This window comes from Cebus imitator, unplaced genomic scaffold (genome assembly GCF_001604975.1).
Source record: "Cebus imitator isolate Cc_AM_T3 unplaced genomic scaffold, Cebus_imitator-1.0 Scaffold93, whole genome shotgun sequence".
Classification (NCBI taxonomy): domain Eukaryota; kingdom Metazoa; phylum Chordata; class Mammalia; order Primates; family Cebidae; genus Cebus; species Cebus imitator.
This window is the reverse complement of record NW_016107408.1, coordinates 5,597,694-5,603,979: the sequence shown is the minus strand read 5'-3', so window position 1 is coordinate 5,603,979 and position 6,286 is coordinate 5,597,694. Positions and strand designations below refer to the sequence as shown.

The window sequence follows — 6,286 nt, the reverse complement described above, 5'->3', positions numbered from 1 at the left end:
AAAAAAAAAGACTATGTCTAGAATAGTCAAAATCACAGAGACAGAGAGTAGAAAGATGGTTGCCAAGGGGTGGGAGCAGGGGGGAATGGGGAATTAAATGTTTAATGTGGACAAAGTTTCAGTGTGGGAAAATGAGAAAGTTCTGGAAATGGATGGTGATGAGGTGTTCAACAATGCAAATGTACTTAATGCCACAGAACTGGTTACAGTGGAAAATGTTATGCTATGCATATTTTTCCATAATCTTAAAAATCAGCAACTTCTGGCCGGACACAGTGGCTCATGCCTGTAATTCAGCACTTTGGGAGACCAAGGCAGACAGATCCCTTGAACACAGGAGTACAAGACCAGCCTGGGCAACATAGCAAGAACCCGTCTCTACAAAAAATATAAAAATTAGCCAGGTGAGGCAGCGTGTGCCTGTGGTCCCAGCTACTCAGGGGCTAAGGCAGGAGGGTCACCTGAGCCTGGGGGATCAAGGCTGCAGTAAGCCATAATCACACCGCTGCACTCCAGCATGGGCAACAGAGCAAGTTCTGTCTCAAGAAAGAAAAAGCCTGGGCATGGTGGCTCATGCCTGTAATCCCAGCACTTTGGGAGGCCAAGGTGGGTGGATCACAAGGTCAGGAGTTCAAGACCAGCGTGGCCAAGATGGTGAAACCCCGTCTCTACTAAAAATGCAAAAAAAAAGAAAAATTAGACAGGCGTGGTGGTGGGTGCCTGTAATCCCAGCTATTCCGGAGGCTGAGGCAAACAACTGCTTGAACCCAGGAGCTGGAGGCTGCAGTGCCAAGATCGAGCCACTGCACTCCAGCCTGGCAACAGAGCAAGACTTCGTCTCAATTAAAAAAAAAACAAAACAAATCAGCAACTCCTGATTATGATTTTGCAATAGGCTCTGCCTAATATCTAAGCAATATTTCCCACTTGGCTTCCATGTCAGCTTTCTAAAGGTTTACGCTCTTTGAGTACACCTTTGAGTCTTTCTCCAGCACACATCTTTCCTAAGTGCTTCCCAGTAATTTTCTGTTCACCTCCCTACTAAGCAAGACTGGTACCATGAACTTCTTTTTCAAGAAACCCTTGCAATTATGATAATTGGGTTCATTTAATTATAGTACAGTAAAATTTTTGGTTCCTCAAATACCACTCCAAGCCTTTCAAGGTTCTCCTCTTTGACATCCCTTACCTCTCTCCCATCACTTCTGGCCTGCGAAGCTAGAGAAACCCAAAGCAAGCAGTGTATAGTTTGTTCTTCCTTACGCAGGCATCAGTGTTGGGTCTAAATCTGGCCCTTAACCTACTTGTCATGCCATGTGACCCATACTGTTTACTACCATCTCAGCAGCCACAGGCGAAGCTTATTATTACGCAAACCCCTGATCACCAAACCACACATTCTGGCTGGCGGGTCTGCTCTGAAAAAAAAGCATTCCTGTTTCGGCCATGGCCTACCCTCTAGTTCACCTGTGCTGCTATAAACAAATCCAGGCTTGCTTAGAAACAGGCTTTAAACAATAGTTTTAAATCCTATCATTTCGGTAAAGAAAGACTCCATCATAAAAACAACGCTAACACGATAATAAGAAATATAGACACATATTTACCAACCAGTGCCAAGTCTGACCCCAAACCTTCTCACTTGAACAGCAGGAATGGACTTAAAGGCTTTATGTCATTCAGGCTTGGATTGCTATAGTAAGAGCTCAACTTGATTCATCAGATTAAGCTAAATACATAGTCTTGGGTGTGGGTAGTATTTACATTACGGCTCCTTCCTCTCCCAATTTAGGGAGAAAGCAGGAGGGAGGAACAGAAAGATCACAACCTTCATTTCTCATTAGTTACTACAGGAGTTAAGGTTTCCAAAAGGCTGATTCTCAGCACTAGGAACTGGCACTCCCTAGCAACTTCTCAAAATAGAAATGTCAATGAGTTTCTGTTCCCTTCCATTTCACTGTCCAGGCCTGGCTCTCCCAGTCTCATCTGATGTCAAGTCACCACAAACAAGGGGCATGGTGGTCTGGGAGTTGAAGGGCAGTTAACTCTCAGTTACTTACAGACTGATAATCAAGAGGATGATTTGTACTTAATCTTCCTGGTCAACGCGCTACTCCACAGTAATCACCTTCCCTGTTTGCCGTTTTGACAAAGAGAATCGGTGAGCAAGTAAGGTAGAGCTAACATGGCAGCTAAGACTTCCAGTGTCTGAGGATTTTATCTGAACGTGCTGTCTCTCGTTCTAGGGTTAACCATAGTCTGCATTCTAATGTGCTCTGATCTTTACAGTGATTTTCAAACTTTTTGATTCCATGGATCACTTTTATTTCACTTTTTTTTTGGAGACAGAGTCTTGCTCTGTTGCCCAGGCTGAAGTGAGTGCAGTGGCATGATCACAGCTCATCGCAGCCTCAACCTTCTGGGCTCAAGGGATCCTCTGGGCTCAAGCAATTCTCTGGCCTCAATCTCCCAAGTAGCTGGAAACACAGGCACATGCCTCCATGCCCAGCAAATTTTTTTGTTTTCTTGTCACTGTGTGGCCCAAGTTGATCTCAAACTCCTGGGCTCAAGCTATCCTCCCACCTCAGCCTCCCAAAGCGCTGGGATTACAAGTGATATTTTGACTCTTTTGAACCTTACTAGTGTCATTGCTTTAAATGCATTTATTCATTTGTATTCTTTTAGTTCTGCCTGAGAATCTAAATTTTTTTTTTTTAACTACCTCTTTAGAATTCCAAGATTGGCTCTTCTTTTGCCAAAGGTACTAAAAAGAGAGACCACAGTGGTATCTTCTCCCCTCCTCAGTGGATCTCAATCTTTGTCTGCCTCCACACTGTTCTTGTACGCAAGCATTCCTGTTAGTAACATCTCTAATGACACTATGATGGTTCCCAAAAACCAAGGAAGAGGCACACCTTTCTCCTACTCTGCCTCTCTCTGCCCTGAGAATCACTGAAATAATTTATGCTTCCAATATAGACAGAGACCATAAACATTCATACAAGAAGTCCACCAGAGAACTACCTGTTTGCTTCTTAAAATTAATGAATGCAGGCTGGGTGCACTAGCTCAAGCCTGAAATCCCAGCACTTTGGGAGGCCAAGGCAGGTGAATCACAAGGTCAGGAGTTCAAGACCAGCCTGACCAACATGGTGAAACCCTGTCTCTACTATAAATACCAAATTAGTTGGGTGTGGTGGCACCTGCCTGTAATCCCAGCTACTCTGGAGTCTGAGGCAGGAGATCCCTAGAAGTCAGGAGGCGGAGGTTGTGGTGAGCCGAGATTGCACCACTACACTTCAGCCTGGGAGACAGAGCGAGACAGTCTCGAAAAAATAAATAAAAATTAATTAATGCAAACCAGGCATGAAAAGCCTAGTAAGTCCCAGACAGCATAAAAGGATCCTACACACATCATCAGTTTTAATGCCCACAACTACCCTGCAAGAGGCTGGGTGGGGGTGGGGGGCGGAGGTCAAGGAGCTCGATTTTCTCAGATCACACCTAGGCAACAACGGGCTGTAGCGGATAAAGGACTAAAGCACCTGGACTTTCAGATTCTAGTGTGGCTCTAGGTGACCCTGGCCTTGCCTCTACAAACAATCTCCACATCTGTAAAATGAAAATGTTAAAACTGCCCCCCCCCCGCTTCCATCTTCTAAGATTACCTACGGAATAACTCACCTATGTCACTAAAGCTGAGCATCTTGGATAATTCATGAGAAACTATCCTTGTCTCCAGTGCATACACCCATATCCCAGAAGGAAAACCGATTCGTTAGAGAGCGCTCCCTCCTTTTTCCCCCCAAGAGCCACAAAAAAACTCAAGGGAGAGGGTGGGATGTAGCAGCACGTGACCAAGGCACCGCCAAAGTGCAGCCCGCGGTGACACACCAATGAAAGAAAGAGCGGGGCTTTGCTTGCATCTGGCGCTGGGCAGCGGGCAGGGGCCGCATCGTAGTATACAAGGGACCGGGCGACCTGGGCTCCAGGGGCGTGCGGCACAGGAACGAAGGCATACATAGCAAAGGAGTCACTTTATCCGATGGTGATGATGGTGTGCCTGTGGTAGCTTCTGAGGAGCCTGAAAACGCTTCTGGAAAGGCGGAAGGAAAAGAAAGCACGCTCCAAACTGCAGGATCAGGGAGGGCTGCCAGGAGCCCCTCGGCCGGCTCCATCCAGCTGAGGACCGCCGCGCGAGGACCCCGGGCGGCAGCAGAGAGCGCGCGCAGGCGGGACAACGGTCTTTATTTGGGTCAGGGGATGAGGTCTCCCAGGGGCCTCGAAATAAATACTCAGGTCGTCGGCGTTGGGAGCCCACTGGGCCAGGGCCCAGGCACGGCAGACCTGGGTCAGGGATTCTTTGTTGGCGAGAGGCTTTATTTCTGGCGACAGACCCTACAATGGACCAAGCCAGGGATGAGAGCAAGAGTCTGAAGACTCGGGGGAAGGCAATGGTCAAGAGGTGGAGACCAGAGCCAGTCCCTGGACTCCCCCTCAGGAGGCATCCCCTGAGGCCGTTCTCGGTTCAGACCCCAGACTCCCCTCTCCTTGACCAAGAATCGAAAGGACGCTCAAGGCCTAGCCCCACGCCCCCTTGCTCCCCACTTTTGGGCCACCGGCCTTCTTGTACTTACCGGGCCCGGGGGCCGGTCTTCCTCGCCCGCGTCCTCTCCCCTCCCAGCCCCCTCCTCACTTCATGTCCCCTCCTCCGGGGGCCGCAGCCATGTCCGTTACTGGCAACTCTAAGAGTGCTTGCCTCCCTTCCGGACAACGGAGGCCCGGGCCAGAGAGCTAAAGTTCAGGCCATCGATTGGTCAGAATTTGACACTGGGAGGGAATTTTGGCTTCTTATTGGCTACGCTGCATGCTAGGCTGTAGCTGCACCCGCCCCTCTGGGAGCCTGGCGGAATTAGGTGCCGAATGATGCGGCCGCGAGGGTGAAGAGCTGCTGTCTTTTCCTGGGCGCAGTGCTCAGGCACTTTCCAGTCCAGAAGCCCTGGTCAGAGGGCAGGGCTTTTCGCTCGGATTCATTTTCTTACAGAATTATTCTAAAAAGCTAGACGGCACGCCCCCCTTTTTTTCCTTTCTTTTTAAAATAAGCCCTTTGCAGAGCTCCCCGCCTCTCTTAAATTCTAAGCGCCCTCCTTGTTACCGGGAACAAATGCCTAGAGACGCCTTGGAGGGGCCTTGAAGGGACTCCCTCAGGACGAGTATTGCGTCCAAACCAAAGCTAGAAAATCTAAAGCAATACTGCTATTCCTCCCTCTCCCTTCCAGCTCGGCTGAAATCTAAAGGGAAAAACAAGTTAAAATTTTTTTTCTAGCCGGGCGCAGTGGCTCACGGCCTGTAATCCCAGCACTTTGGGAGGCCGAGGCGAGCGGATCACGAAGTCAAGAGATCGAGACCATCTTGGTGAAACCCCGTCTCTACTAAAAATACAAAAATTAGCTGGGCGTGGTGGCAAGCACCTGTAGTCCCAGCTACTCGGGAGGCTGAGGCAGGAGAATTGCTTGAACCTGGGAGGCGGAGGTTGCAGTAAGTTGAGATCTTCCCACTGCACTCCAGCCTGGCACCTGGTGACCGAGCGAGACTCTGTCTCAAAAAAAAAAAGAAAAAAAAAAAATTCTAGATAATTAGAGAAATCGCCTGGGAGACCTCTCTTGGGAAAACAAAGCAAGCCTGTGTCAGTATTTACTTCTCATTTCCCAGAGATCTAAGTCTAGAAGGGTTTAAAAAAAAAAAAAAACTTGTTTATAAAATCGGGAAAAACCTGAGACTGGACCTGTGAAGAGCTCCTTCCTGCCCACATTCATGAATTTAATTATGTAATTAAAATCCCTTTCTCAGCTGGGCAAGAAGATGGCATTTTTAGTACCTAATTTTGTATGACCTAATTTAGCTGTTGCCTAAAACACCATTAGAATCAAGTTGCTACCCCACACACAAAAATCTATAGCTCACCTTTGCAAATAGGCAGGTCCAAATCTCTCTACCTGATGTTCAGAGCCCTTCATAAATGGACTCAGACCTCAGACATACATTTACAGGCTAAAACTATTTCTACCCACTACCCACAGGCTAAACTATTTCTGCAGCCACATAGATTCACCACCATTCTTTAAACATGTCAGAGATCGTTCCACCTCTACTCCTTGGTAAGGTGGTTCTCTCTGCTTTGCAATTTCCTTCTTTCCTTTTTTTTTTTTTTTTTTTTTTTTTTTTTTTTTTTTTTTTTTTTTTTTTTTTTTTTTTGATGGAGTTTTGCTCTTGTTGCCTAGGCTGG

General features: G+C 47.5%; 1 protein-coding gene across 1 annotated transcript in view; it reads right to left on the bottom strand.

The window, feature by feature from the left end:
* Nucleotides 1–5,208, bottom strand: part of TMEM94 (transmembrane protein 94) — a 42,251-nt gene extending 37,043 nt beyond the window's left edge. The window contains exon 1 of the mRNA XM_037741039.1: nucleotides 4,638–5,208. The gene's annotated coding sequence lies outside the window, so the exon portion shown is untranslated. The remainder of the gene's footprint in view (nucleotides 1–4,637) is intronic.
* Between the last annotated feature and the right edge of the window lie 1,078 nt (nucleotides 5,209–6,286).